Consider the following 16,016-nt stretch of genomic DNA (forward strand, 5'->3'; position numbering starts at 1 on the left):
TAAAATTGATTTTTCTATCAACACCTGAGAAAAAGACCTGTGCCATATTAAAAACTTAAATAAAGTAACTGTAAAATTAGATACGTTGATGTGAGTCTGGTAATCCTGCTTCCCAGAGGTTGCAAAGTGCAGCATTCTGCAAACCACTTGGGTGTTTCCAGGGAAGGAGCAAGATGCATAATTGTTAAATGCTTTTACCTCTTAAAGGGTTCATATCGTCGCAGATCCTCTTGGCCTAACTTGACAGTGTCAGTGTTGTTAATAAAACCTTTTAGAATTCAGTTTACTTACCTAACCCCAAGAACGGTGACTTAAATGAATCAGTATGCAATTCTAACGTCTAAGCTATAGAAGCTGTTTTACCTTTCAGATATGACAGTGGGAAATGCAGAACCACACTGAATTGTTTCTTATGGAGGAAGTTTTGTTTTTATGGCTCTTTTCCTCTGTCATTTTTATATGATACAAAAAAGAAAACACGAAAAAGGAAAAACAAATAATGCTTAGGTCATTTTAGGACAGAACTTGTTTTGGAAACTTCAGTACATTTTTAAGGAGCCCTGATGGTGCAGCGGTTAAGCGATTGGCTGCTAACCGAAAGGTCGGCAGTTCGAACCCGCCTGCCACTCGGCAGGAGAAAAATGTGGCAGTCTGCTTCCGTGAAGATTTATATCCTTGCAAACCCTATGGGGCGTCCTATAGGGTCAACATGAGTCGAAATTGACTTGATGGCAGCAAATTTTAATTCATTTTTAATGTTCATTTTGTAAATCCACTTAACCTGTTTTAGAGTTGGGTGGTGCTTCCTACATCTGGTTGATCTGTCTAGAGGTTTACAGTCTGAGGACAGTCAATGCTGGAATCCTGCATCTAACAGTGGATTACTTATCTATCAGAATATAACCAATCTAACAAAATTTAGGCATATGTAGCTATTAAGATAGCTTCATATTTTGGAGTAGATGATGTAGAAATGATTTCTACATCAGCTGGCCTGACGTGGAATTATTTATAAATAATAGTGCCTTCACAGATGCATTGCCAATAGGGAGCTATGTAGATTAAACTCTTTGGCTGGTCCTAGGCTTTTTACCTGTGTAACTCAATCAGAATTGAAAGCATGACAGGTTTTATGATGATAAATGGATGGCTAGATGGGAGAAGACAAGGATGGGTAGGTGGTTAGATCATATAACTGGAGAGTAATAAAAACTAAAACCCATTGCCTTTGAGACGATTCCAACTCATAGCAACCCTATAGGTCAGAGTAGAATTGCCCCACAGAGTTTCCAAGGAGCACCTGGTGGATTCAAACTGCCGACCTTTTGGTTAGCAGCCATAGCACTTAACCACTATGCCACCAGGGTTTCCTAGAGAGTAATAGATGATGGCAATTATTTACTATTCAAAACTTTGTATATAGTATATTATTTTGATTATTGCATATAGTTTAGAATGCAGTTGAGAATTAGTAAACATTTCCCATGACATAATCAAATTACTATAAGGGTGTTCCAAAAATTCCAGAATGAACATAAATCACCAATTTCAGAGTTATAGCACAAGGTCAAAATGTCATGCACGTAAATGATAATGGATGTAAATAGATATATCCGTATTTAGCTGAAGGAAGATAGCCCTAGAAGTAGACATTTTTTGTTTATATGAAGATTTAAGAAAATCAAAGTGGATATTTGTTGCTGACTTATTCTGATTACAAACATGTATCTTTAGAATAGTGGTGCCCCCCAGGGCACCTTTGGCAATGTCTGGAAACAGTTTTGGTTGTCTCAACTGGGGGAGGAGAGAAGGATGTGCTAGTGGTTAGAGGCCAGGAACTCTGCGAAACATCTGACAGCGCACAGCTCAGCCCCCCTTCAGTAGTATTGAGATGGAGAAATCCTGCTTCAGCATGGTGAGCCACCTTATGGATAGCAGCTTGCTTTCTTTTCCTTTTGTTTCATCTCGCTTCTTTCTTCATCTGTTCGACTGCTTGTACAATTACTACGGATTCTTCTCTTCTTTCTGCCATTAAATTTTTTCAGTGGGACCCTTTGAGATCCCAAATGATTTTTCTTCTTTGGCACAATGTGCTATAATATTGTCCAGCTATTTCCACCATTTATCGTGGAAATGTGAGATTTTATTTGAGGTGTTGTAAATATAGTGCATTATTTGTGAACCAACTGGAATAGCTTCAAAGCAGCTGTTAGAATATGTTGAGTCAATAGTGTACATTTTTCCATATCCTAAGTATATATTTACATCTTACCTTTCAAAATATCTTGAATTCTATCATTGTAAATGTTGGTTTAACTGAATCATTCTAAAAAAAGTAAAGTATATTACTGTTAAATTTTTTTCTATAGGATATAAAAAAGAAAATAACTTAGCATAAAAAAATGAATTCATAATTACATTTAATTACTTTGATATTAAGGACATTGTTTGCAACGTCATTAAGGAAGTTGTCTGTCTGAACCAAGAAAAGAGTAAAAATTGAAGACCAACATTAAAGACTCCCTTTTCAGCGTTCCTGGTAATGCAGCTTCTTTCCCCACCCACAGCTGGGGATCTCTCTCCCTGCCACTGCTGCATTTTCCATCCACGTTGGATAATTCTTGGCAGTGATCTAGAGATGAGTTTGAAACCTTGATTGCCTTCTCTAGCACCCTGTGGAGGAAGGTGGCGGTATCTGGTGGCAGAGTCTTAAACACCTGCCAATTTTTAGAATCCAGAAGCACACCTCACTTCTAAGATGCCAAGTTTTGGAGAGAGGTGCCAAGTCTGACAGTAACTAGTACCACTCTTCAGTTTCCTCCCCACGCTATACAAGGTTCTCCAAGGTTTGATGGGAGTAGAGATGGCGGCCAGGGCATAGAAACGGCAGTTCTAATTTGCAGTATGTCTTTGGGATACAGATAAACTTTTACCTATTGCTCATCCCTTTGGGCTGTCATATTTCAGTTCCATTTCACAGGTATTTTCAGGTGCTATACTTCACTCTTCCTATTTTCTCTGTCCAGCTTGTTGCAACAATTACAGCAAAATCACATTGACACCTTAAATTTACTTTGTCCATTGTGTCCAGTGCCATCTTACAGGTTTGCCCTAAGCTGGCATTTGGTTTGATTTGTTTTCCACATTTTATTGTACAGGATTGTCTGTACTGAAAGTGAGTAACAGAAAAGAAAATTTACAAGTTTTTTATTTTGTTCAGGCAATAGTAAAGATTACCGTTTTTGATGATAATTTCGTGAATTTGGGTATTTTTGTTTCTGGGAGATGGTAATTTTTTAAAATTGCAAGTTTAAGTCAAAGCTCTCTAAGGGAGCACTGACTGACCTTGTTTTCCTTCCTGATCAGTCATTTATTATCTGTGTTGGACTTTCAGTAATTCTCTTATATTTGGCATGTTCTAGTGTCATACTCTGAAAAATGGAAACGATGTCTTGCTTTTACATTGTTTTTTAAGATGTGTTTCAGAAAGCTGGCTTGTGTAGTATTTTTAGGTCAGTCATTTACAGAGTCTAAAATCTTATTTTGACTTTTTTAATTACCAAGAAAGCAATATACAGCTAAAATGAAGTTTGCAATATTTTATTTCAATAGTAATCAATATTCAGTAAAATTACATATATTTGCAAGCCTTAGCCCTTTAGATTGTTTCCCCAAACCTTCTAATTTAATCCTTACTGCACCCCTGTAAGGTAGATGATCCAAATGTTACTGTTTTATAGTCTAAAACTGCACTGTCCAATGGGGTAGCCACTAGCCACATGTGACTATTAACATTTCAATGTAAATTACTTAAAATTAAACAAAATCCAAATAATTCAGTTACTCAGTCCTACTAGCTACATTCAAGTGCCCAGTAGGTGTATGTGACCAGTGGCTCCCAAACCTGGTGGAATAATGGTTAAGCACTCAGCTGCTGGTTCGAACCCACCCAGCAATTCTGCATGACAAAGACCTGGTGATCTGCTTCTATAAAGATTATAGCCTAGAAAACCCTATGAGGCAGTTTTACCCTGTCGAATGGAGTCACTATGAGTTGGAATTGACTCGACAACACCTAACAACAAGAAGATAGAGAACATTTGTATCATTGCAGAAAGTTCTCTTGGACAGTGGTGGTGTGGGAAATGAAAGCATTAAGGAATCAAATAACTTGCTCAAGGTCATGTGGATTATGACAGCGCTACAGTCTTTGAATTATGGTGTTGGTGAAGACTATTGAATATACCATGGGCTGCCAGAAGAATGAACAAATCTGTCTTGGAAGAAGTACAGAAGGAAGGATGGCAAGTCTTTGTCTCACATTCTTTAGACATATTTATCAGGAGGGACCAGTCTCTGGAGAAGGACATCAAGCTTCGTAGAATAGAGGATCAGCAAAAAAGAGGAAGACCCTCAAGGAGATGGATTGACACAGTGGCTGCAACAATGGGCTCAAGCATGACAACGATTATGAGGATGGCACAGGACCGGGCAGTACTTTGTTCTGTTGTGCATAGGGTCACTATGAATTGGAACCAACTTGATGGCATCTAACGACAACAACAGAGTCACTTCTGCTATATGTTTTGGTAATTTTAGAGTTTTCATGATTTTATATTCAGCAAACATCAGAGGTATAAACTGATATTTTAATGCTACCTAGCATTTTAGTGAATGTTTATTTTGATTGTATTTGTCTGCTTTTTTGTTAAATTTAGGGCTTGACTTAGAGAAACTTTCAAAGGATACAGGCCTTTGCCTATCTGCACAGTTGGTGGACCCTGAATTGCCTTCCTCTGAATCAGCCAGGGTCGTGTCGTAATTCCTCTTTGTACACCTGTTAGCATATTATAAACAACCCAGACATGTTCATGCAGCTGAATCAATGAGTGCCTCCATCCACCATACATGCACACACCCATATGTACAGCTAGGCAGTGTCCTTTGGTAGAATGCTCCCTGAGAGCTGGCCTTCACAAAATTCAGGGAGCTTATAACTCTTCTCTGGCTGTTCTACTTTAAAAAAGTAACATTTTATTAAAAGGTCAGTAGCATTTATTAGAAAAGGATTTTCTACGCAAAAAAAAAAAAATCTAGGAAGGGGTGGATTTTTTTTTTTTTTTCCTGGAAGTACCCCTTCATAGTAAAGGATTTGAGGCTGGGCACCAATTGAGATGTAGGCTACAGGGCCCATAGGGTGCCTCTCACCCTGCACACGCCTCTCCAGAGTCCTGGAAGGCACGGCAGCAGTGTATTCTGTGCCAGCGGTGCACAGTTGAGGAGATCAGAGCTCTGAGTTCCTCCAGCAACTAAAAGAAGAGAGAAAAATTTCCCCCAATTCTGTTAACACAGTTCCTTTCAGTGCCCTTATAGATATCCCTTTTCTGTGCTCAGAACTGGTTACCATCATGAAAAATAAAAAGATGTCACTCACACACAAAAAAAGGTCGATAACATTTACTCACATAATCTGAATCTGTCTTTATAGTAAATGAAGAAAACGTCTGTCGTCTTGTCCTTAACACTCGTTTAGTACCTAACTTGACTTTGCATTATGACTACACTGTTTGCCATCTTCCAAACAAAACTTCAAGCATTTAGAGGACAAACATTTATCCTTTATCTTCCTCTCAAAATTAGTACAACAGTATGCATGTCGAGGTGCTCAGATGATATCTGTTGAATGAACTGATGAGTTCTGAAAGTTTTTTGAATGTCATTTTTTGAGGTTCATATTACCCAAAATGGCCTAAAGTGGGACATTATTTATAGTTCACAAAAAAACAAAATGCACCTTTCATTCCCTGCATCACTGAGTTGGAGAAATGTGCCTAATGAATGTTGGTGATGCTAATGACCACTTTTGTTCACATGTCCACACTCAAAACTGTATTAATTTTCCATTATGACTATGGGTGGCAGTGAATGAATGGGACAGCCCTAGGTTATTGTTGCACACAGGGAATGAGTTTGTGCGTGCCTCGTTCCTATACTCATTAATAGGTGTGATGATTGCAGATTTTTTCCCATCATCCTCTTGGTGGTGATGACTAGACATTTGGAGGACCAGGAGTTTACAGTGGCACATACTTGGCAGGTGCTTTCTCCTTCGGCCTCTAATGGTGTATGCAAGCCATCATTTCTCCCGGTAATAATTATGGTGTTAAGAGGCATTTGTGTTCTGTGCACTTTTTCTGCTTGTACCATGTTTAGTTCCTGTTATGCAAATAGTGCTTTAAACTTAGAAATGCCAATTTGCATTAATATTTTGGTTTCATATAGCTAGCTGTTGCATTTCACAAACAAGTGCATTTTAATGAGTGCTGGCAGAATGTTTAAAAAAAAATGTTATTCATTAAATTCTATTGTAGAAAATGCAGTAGTTGGTTGCCAGAAATCATTAAGACAAAGTATAATGTGCATTGAGGCCACAAGGATACTCCTCTTCAAAGAGCATTTGGCCCTCATGGCATTCAGTGCTGTAAGATTGTATGCTGTTCATACAGGCATGAAAGGTGGGGGTTAGTACTATAAAATAGAGGCCAGTGTACCAGCAATATAGGGTTTTATTTTTAAATGTAAATTTATTCTTCTTTTTGACATTTGTCATGAGGTCGTAGGGCGTTTGACCTCTGAGTTAATGTGAAGGCTTTAAAAATCATAAACACCCAGTTATAAAGCAGTATGTTCTTACATCTTATTTTGTGATGTTAAATTCTGAAGTGGGACTTTTTGCTGTTTATGATTCTTTTTTCCCCTTTATGGAATTTTTTTAATCAGAATTGTGAGCCTAAATATTTTTGATGGACAGTGTGTATGAAAATAAAAGTTTTGCACCTAGATGTTCAGAAATGAACTATTTTAAGACATGGACTTTAATGCTGCTGTCATGGTTGTCATAGCCTGTGGTTCCTAATTATAATTAGCTTTTTTGGTGGTGTTAGTGCTTTTTTTTTTTTTTCTTCCCCCAGTCTTCAGCTCACTTTTCCCAGAAGGAGAGTTCCAAGCCTTTGAAAATTCTCATGATTTTGCAAATCCACTCTATTTTTGTCTAGAATACAGGAAAGTTAAAACTGTGGCTGGTATGATGCCATGTTTTGAATCCAATTTTAAAGCAACCCTTTGCAAACCAGAGAGTAAAGCTGACATCTTTGTATCTCTAATGAAGATAATTACACCTGCAAGGTGACATCACTAACGAAGTAACAAACGCACTTGAAAACTGAGCCCCTGGACTTCTCTAAATTCTGTAGACCACTTTTGGCATTTAACACTAGGCACCTCTTTCATGCCTGTCGTTTTGAGAAGTTGCTTTCAGATGAATTTACTAAAGCAGACTGACACAGGGTTAAATTAATTCTTTTCTTTATTACTCAAAGTGATACAGACCTTTCTTGGACTAATGTAGCTTAATTAGTGGTCAATTAAAACTGAACATTGCTGAATTGAAGTTCTTTGATCAAACTCCCTGGCATGGTCTCTCTTTCTTTAACTAGCCACCATCTTGAATTCATTTGGAATCAGTAGTATAAACAAATTTAAAACTGGTTCTTTTATAAGAAAGTCAGCAGGCTTGTATAGCAGTGGTTTCTTTTTTTACTTCTGTAGGCGGCAATTCAAAGGCATGCTAAATGAAAACAGTACTACACCCTGAAAAAAAATACATTTTTCAAAGTAACACTAAGTAGTCAGTAAACAGTCAATACCCCCACCTATTTATTCTCCACAGAAGATAAATTTCACAATTTCAGTGGGTGATTTTGTTGTTACAGAGAGGGCAAAAAGAAAACTCCCCACGCTCCCACATAAAGTCCACCAAAAAAAAAAAAAAAAGCCAAACCCATTGCCGTCAAGTCGATTCCGACTCAAAGTGACTCTATAGGACAGGGTAGAACTGCCCCATAGAGTTTCCAAAGAACACCTGGCGGATTTGAACTGCCGACCTTTAGGTTAGCAGCCGTAGCACTTAACCACTACGCCACCAGGGTTTCCATAAAGTCCACAGTTACAATAAAAAGCAAAATAACCCACCAAAACACTAAGCTGGGGCTTGGGAGCTGGGTGGAAGAGGTAGAGTTACAACATATATACAGATATTTAACCCACTTGCCCCTAAATTCATTGGTGGTTACTTCTGGGAATATCATTCACCTCTGTGCCTTTGGGGTGAGGGTGAGGTACTACTGAATTTACTTGCTGATTTCATCCTTTATTTTCGAGGACATTATTGCCTCAGTATGGGGACAAGTCACTTGGTTAAAACACACATTGCTTTTGTTAGAATTTGGGTACAGTTTATAAAAAAAAGAAAAGCAGGATGTGGGGGAGCTGGGAATTGGGACAGAAAAAGTCCCTAAGTATTTGTAAGTAGATCAGCCTCCGCCTTGTATATGGCTCCACATCTTAGTATTTAAAATGTCTGTGCTGTTCTTATCTAAACATAAATTGATACCATTCAGCGGCCTCCCTTTTTAAAATTAAAAGCTTAACAACCTAAAAATACTATAGCTGGCATTCAGTTAGTGCTGCATATTTCAAAGTATTAATTGCAACTAGTACTTTTATGCTGGAAATAAAATAGATTAGGTTTAAATAGATAATTTGCTTAATTTGTAATGCCTTCTTCCAACTTCGGCAATTTTTTTCGGAGAAAGAGTAGAAGAACATTTTGGAAGTGACCAAGGAGCCTTTTTGCCCCCATTAAGGGTCTATATTTTGTAGTTTTCATTACTTACGCCGCGAAACCGTAGTTATAAATAATGATTAAAATAGAAATTCTATCTCTTGACAGAAAAAGAAATTGTTTGTAGTCAGTGTGCCTTTCAGCATTCTCTCTTGCCTTCTCCCTAAAGGGCTGATTAGAATGTAATAATTGGGGATGATAGCAGGAGGAAGACGACAATTCCATTTAATTAAAGATAATTTATTTTACTTTAAATTGGTGATGTCCCACATGAATAAGAGTAGATTTAGCAGATAGATTTATTAATGGGTACTGACATCTCCGTTGACATAAAAAGCAAACATTTTCTTTCCTCATTGTTTTTATTGTGTCTCAGCACCTGAAACTCCTGTCACCCTGCTTCCCTCCGTGCTCTATGGAGCTGTAGGCTTTTCCACCAAACATGCAATTCTTGGTTTATCACTGGCACCAATTTCAGCCTCCCTTGAGTTACAGACCAGGCCAGGAGCTCAACAGACTGTTCAGGTGCTGTGCAGAGCTAGCTCTAGAAAGGATATCTTAGCAAATGACATCTTCTTAATTGATCCTTAATATATCTAAGTCATGGATCTATAGGTTCAGCATTTTGAATAAGGATCATAAGATTTCCTTTGGTCTGGGCAAGGTGGTTCCATGAGTGTTTCTTTAAGAGAACTTGTCCTTTGAGTGTCATTGAGTAATGAACAATGCCACAAAAATATTGTTTGCACCAGTTAAGTTCATTCCTCACAAGGAATTGCACAGAAATGAAGGCTGCTGGATGATAGTTTTATTGTTGTCTCATGCAAGTGTAAGCCAATCCTGGAAATTATGGAAATTTTTTTTAAATTAGTAGATTTGAGGGAAAATTCATGAAATGGTTTTCATACAGTGTTCTCAGCCTATGATGGTTTTTTCAGTACCTTAAATTTAGCAAAATTGTAACTTCTAATTCTACAAATCCTACATCATTTTATTTATGCTTCCGACAAACTGTATTCTGTTTATCCAGTTTCTATTTGATTATTATGTTACCTTTATATCTCTTATGCTGACATCATATTCCTGTTTTCTTATTTATGTTTTCTGTTCTTCAGTCGTTTGTGTATACTTTCCAAGTATATTCTATTTGCACCATGTTTTCCTTCTCTGAATGAAACCTCAGCATCTCCGGGCATCTCTTCCTACCTGGGCTTTTCTTCCTGCCAGAATGTCCTCCATTCTCACCGACCTAGTGTCACTCACATTCATTTCTCTTACTGCTTTGTTGCCTAATTTTCATGTATGATTTTTTTCTGCTAATACCTTTCCTTTCCTCTTCAGATTTCAGTGATATGCCTTTCCAGCTTTATTTCAAGATTTAGTCTATGTAGCTGGTGCTCACACAGTGAAATAGGGAAATGAGACCACTTTGCTTTATTTATTTATTTATTATCATTATTATTACTTTTTGTGGGTTTTAGAGACGATGGTGGAGTTTTCACTTCTTATTTTAAACAAGGTAGACTTGTTTTGTCCTGTTCTGAAATACTACTATTTTCCAAATTGATGTTAGATCAGTGCTGGTGTTTTTCAGAGATTAATTTTTATAAAACCTTGATTTTCATGTTGTGTATTAACCTTTTTCTTTCCATCAGGCAAAGCGTATTATTCCCATTTTTCTGTACATCTCACTTGTTAATTTTAATAACCTGGTCTCTCAAGCTCCTACTTTTATCTTCTATCTTCTGCCACTTTATCCATCCCTTCTTCATTGCTCTTATCCTCACATATATTTTTTCATCATCTGTAATTGGTACTGAATCCATAATACCTTCCCCTAAATTCCACTAACATAGAATGGAAAGAAGACAAGAATTTGCACGTAATGTTCTTGGCTGAGCATTGGAGAATTCTGCTTGGAGTTGAAAATTCTGCTGGTTTTTTCCTAGAGTTGTCTGGTCATGTTTATGGGTCATGGGAACATGAAGGCAAATGTTCAATTAGACTAAAATTGGTTCTTAATTGGAGGTGAAACCCCTACGTATAAATTTTCACTCAGAAAGGCATTGTTCCTGATGGCCCATGTAGGCTGAGTCAAAGGTGTGTGTGTGTGTGTGTGTGTACACAGGGGGCGGGTAAGAGTAGGGGGCAATCTGTGAACAAGCACTGTTGCCTTCAGTGAATCTCAGTTGCTCCTGCCTGGAAAGAAATAGGCACTTGGGTCAGACAAGGGATGCATCCTATAACTCAGTATTATTGGTTCCTCTTTCTTTTCCCACTTTCAAGCTGTTTTCTTTCTTCTTCTCTCTGCTCCATTATTTCTACAGCAGTTTTACTTGCCATTTCCAAACACGTTCAGTCTTTTTGTCTTTTGTCTTCACCTCTCTCCGGAGTCAAAGAAAGCCCTTCCCTCGGAGGCCATCACTCTCCACAGCACAGATCTGGCTGGGCTGGTTTTATCAACTTGCCTCTCTTTAGCACTGCCTGTCTCCTCTGGAAAATGTCAAAGAATTTTTTTTTTTTTGAATAAATAAATAGAAGGGCAACACCGAAATCCAAACTGGAAACCTCACCAATTTTATTCGGCAAAGCAGGCATTCAGGGAAAGAGGCCTCCTCTATTCCCGGGAGGTAACAGGAACTGGGAGTGGCGAGAGGGAAACTACTAAACGTGGTCCAGATGCAGCGAAATCCAGGGCGAAAGCCTGGAGCTTGGTCTTTCGGGTGGCAGGTCCTGCTCCCCCTCCTCTTCTTCATGCCCTCCTCCCAATCTCAGCCTGGACCCTCCCACCCCTAGGCGAGCTGTGGGCCTCACAGCAGACATCTGCGGGTCTCAGTTTTGTAGACCCAGTGTGAAGGCTCCTCTCTCTCTCCTCCTATGAATTCTGTGCTGTGGTCCTGCTTGCTCCTTGTCTGTCAGATTGCAGTTCTGATGTTGGCAGCCCTGTCTGACCAATCAGCAAACAACAACAGCACAGGATGAAGTTTAAACAATGCAGATGCTCAGACTCAGGGTTATGTTGACTGGACCACGAAGGGAAAGCGGAGGTAAGGTCAGAGTCTACCCACACTGGTTACCCCCAGCCTGTCTGACTTGACACCTTTTTGAGCTACACTGTGCTGCTTTAACTCTCATGTTGCCCATTTGCTTTTCTTACTTCTTTCTTCCCCTGCCATTCACCAGCACTTTCATTTTAATGTGCTGCCCTCATTACTCTCCTCCCTTCATTTACCCACTTCCTTTGCTCTTGGATTGGTATGGAGCGTCATTATTGAATGTCCCTGGATTGCCTCTAGGTGGAGGGACCTTGGAAAATGTCACCCTGTGCACGGCTTTTGTAGCTACAATCTTAGTGGACGAGAGGACTTCTGAGGATCAGGGCAAATGTATGGCATTAATAGGCCTTATTAATCTTCCTTCCTTGGGACACTGGAATTTATCATTAGGGTACCATCACAGTTTTCTTTCTTAGCATTGAGATGTAATGAATTGTAAGTTGAGCTTAAGTCATCTCTTACAGAAGGGTTTTGATTGGAAAAGGTATAAATAGATATGACCTAAATGATGATGAATCAGCCAGTCCTTGAGAATATGGGGAAGCAGAAAAGAGAATTGCCATCTTGTCCCCCTCTTTACCGCTTTGGGTGTTACCTCACAAAGTTATTTCTCTTAGACAAATAACGCTATCATCTTCTGTTTTAAGTATTGAGTTGATCCTCTTATAACAGGGTGTTTACATGGTTCTGTACTCCTTAGCCCCATCTGGAAAGCATTTAAAGTTCATAAGATCTGTAAGACTAAAATATCGCATATAATGGGATAGGCAGAATGAAGAAAAATTAGATCCACTGCGGGTGTTTAGAATAAGTTAGTTGTTTGTTCAGAAGCAGCTTGTAGAGGAATTGGAACAAATAGCTGTATGCGGTGAACGGTTTGGTCCGGAGCTGTACAATTCACCACAGAATGAGCCGTGGTTTGTAAAACTGACATTCTGTTGTGACTTTTAAATCCAAACAAATCTCTGCAAATTTCTGCCCGATCGAGTTAATAAGAAAATATATACATGCAGAGGCGAGAGCCGTACGCTATTCGGAGTCCTGTCAGTGTCAGTGGGAATAAGAGACGGATTTTACCTACTGTATTACATTCAACCAGCAGTTGCCAGGACTTCCAGCTCAGCAGGTTTTCTGGATTCTTTTTTTCCTCCCCCCCCTTTTGTAAGAACAATGGGATGCAAAAAGAGCTTGAGAAAAGGAGACCAGCAGATACATACGGATCGGAGTCACTTTTCTTCTAATTGACTTGTAATTGGGAGTGGTTTCCACTTTCCTGATAGCTCACTCGCAAGAGGGGAGGAAGACAGATGTGGCTTAGTGGTAACTGGCTTTCTCCAGGCCGGATGTGCCGAGCTGGAGGTCATTCCCTGCTCACAGGCCTGTGATCTGCTTCACACCTGTGCGTGTTTCCCCCCATGATCGATGACCTTGTATTAACCCGGAGTAACCTTTCTCCTTCTCCTGTTCCCTGGGTCTAGCTCTCGGCTAGTGGACCCTCCTTTCTCTCTGATTTACACAGGTGGTTACTGGAGCCACATACACTTGTTTTTCATGGTGCACAGTGCACTTAGCAGCTCGGCAAGACCTGCAATTTCATCCCTCTCAAGGGGCCAGGAAGGGGATTGGAAGGTGGGGGTGCAGCAAGAGAGGTTGCTGCTTGCATGTGCTTTTCTGTTTTGTGGCTCATATGGTATCAATTACCATTTGATGGCAACGCCAGGCCTGAGGGCCTTTGCATGTTTGTCCTGTGAGAAAGATCTGGAAGGACCGACATATGGTTTTGATTGCAGCAATTGCAGGTTGATAGAATGAACGCAGGGGTGAGGTGGGTGGGTTTTCCTTCCGGCCCTTTCCACTCTGGATTGGTAATGTGCTTCGCTTGTGGAACTGGTCTTTTCATCATCCAACCCCTCCCCACTTTCCCCCTTTCTCCCGCCCCACCCCGACTCCCTACCACTTTGCATTCCCGCCCCTGCCTCCTCTGCACTTCCAAGTCACCACCAGAAACATGTGGGCCACATTAAGGAGCTTCAATTAAAACAAACAAAAAAATTGTCCACTCTTCTGGTAAAATCTCAGAGCAGGTCAGTCCACCAGATGATCAGAAGTATACTCAAGCAAAAAGTGTATATGTGTATATATTCCCTCAAGAAGCTAGGGACATGTTTTAAAATGGCTATTAGTTCAAATTATTATTAAACACTGAAATGACGCTGAAAAATATTGATACGTGTGTGTGTGTGTGTGTGTGTTGGTGTTTCATCTAAGACCCCTCTTTGAATTGGTATGAATGTATGCTGCTTAGGAACACAGCAACCTTTAGGAGTTCTTTGAGGTTCTGTCTGTCTGCACGTTTCTTGTGGTAATATGGGGAAGCAAGTGAAGGTGGTATATGTGAGCATTGCTTTTGGAAGGGAGATGTTGGAGACAGTATCCATCCCATCCAGGGTGACTTCTCTCTTACTAAACTTGTGACAGTATGGGGTACCCAGGAAGTGGTTCCTCATTACTGCTGCTCAGCGGGGATTACATCTGTGAGGATGCCAAAGGAAGGCCTAGTATTGGGGAACAGAGAGGCAAAGAGGAGAAGGGAACATTATAGACATTTTTAATGCTGCCCATGAAAATGTTTTGTTTCAAAGTGACGTTTTTCTATAATGCTTTCAAATTCTCATGTCTTGTAATGTGTTCTACAGATGGGTAGTCCATGAGGATGTGACTTTTTTCACTTCAGCTATTGCATTTCAAAATAATACTAACAATTAGGAATCTGTATAGTTGGAAAAGATTTTGTGGCATCTTGTGAGTAAATGATGCTATTAATGTCTTCCTTCTTTTAAACTGAAAACCAGTTAACCAGGACCAAAAGACAAAATCATGTGCCCCCAAAGAGTTAAAAAGAAAAAAAAAGAACATCAGGGGAATTACTCATTCTGAAGGCCAGCTATTGAAACTGAATCATAAACGTATTTCTCCTTCTTAAGGATTTCTATATTAAAACTGATCTGTATCGATAAAGAGAAAAAACTAATAACTCAAATTATTGACACAAATTGTAGAGAAGTATCTGTGTGATAGATTCTTAGGGAAGACGGATCATATTTATACAACAGATATTGGTGGTGTTTTAAGATATTCGCCTAAGACTACCTTTTTATTATTTTTTTGCCTGAGCTTTCACCTTATAATATCCAGATTGGTTTGTGTGTGTGTGTGTGTGCATGTGTATGTATAACGGTCTTGATAAGGGTTACATTTTTCTGTTTGATAATGTTCCTACAATTTAATAAATCTTGTCTTCTGAGATGTTTGAATTCATAGCAACTAATGAATTAATGATTAATTTATTTATTCTAGTCACATATTTTGATAGTGGCTATTTAGTTACCTGCCATTTAATGCACACGTATATAACCTTAAGTTACCATTCAGTTTGACAGTTTAAGATTTAACAAACATTTCTGGTTGCTGCTCAGGCCACCGTTAGCTGCCTTTGAAGAGTGATATTGAGAAGTCCAGTCTGGTAATTTTTTTTTTTTTTTAAACTTGGTGTCATGAAATATATAACATACGGGACTCATAGCAAAATAGTATAGTATATGGGTTGTGAGTCTGTCTTGGAACATATTGGGTCACTTAACAGCAGCTGTGCTGTAGAGATATTTGATTTGAGAAGACTTTTTCAATCTCTCAGCCGTAACACCATTCTGGTTTTGAAATGGGAAAATGGAAAAGAGTTTTCAGAAGAGAGATACCTCAGGCTTGAAAGGTGGCATAGGTAGAAATCTTTGACTCTGCTCGGATTAACCAACATTCCTAATCTGCTTCCCGTCACACAGGACAAAAAGTCTGACAGGGAATGTGGGTTTCTATACGTAGAGAGACACACTACAGAGGCCTGAGAGAGTGTTAGATATATGCTGTATGCTTCTTGTCCAGCATTAATTCAGTCTTCGAATTGAAATTTAGGAAATATTGCAGAGGAGGCAACCTTTTTTATATTGTAATCCCTTAAAAAACCAAACACACAACACTCTGCGTCTATTAATCTCTGGTTCAGTTTTTCAAATATTACTATATTCTATAGTCTTTTAAAATGATCGAATTTATGCAGACACCTATGATGATGAAAAACCCACCCATGTGTGCCTAATACATAGTGTCTTATCATTACAGATAAAGAAAATGTGCTTTGTCAGGCCTTGGATATAGGAATCCTCAAACTAACTCTTGTCCTTTGAAGTCCAGAAAATTAAATTATCAGCATTTTATCCATT

The 16,016-nt window shown here is 39.0% G+C and overlaps 1 protein-coding gene across 17 annotated transcripts in view; it reads left to right on the forward strand.

Annotated features, from left to right (window-relative positions):
* TCF4 (transcription factor 4) overlaps window positions 1-16,016 on the forward strand; it is a 392,330-nt gene that overhangs the window by 291,288 nt on the left and 85,026 nt on the right. The window lies entirely within an intron of this gene.

Source organism: Loxodonta africana, chromosome 11 (genome assembly GCF_030014295.1).
Source record: "Loxodonta africana isolate mLoxAfr1 chromosome 11, mLoxAfr1.hap2, whole genome shotgun sequence".
NCBI lineage: Eukaryota > Metazoa > Chordata > Mammalia > Proboscidea > Elephantidae > Loxodonta > Loxodonta africana.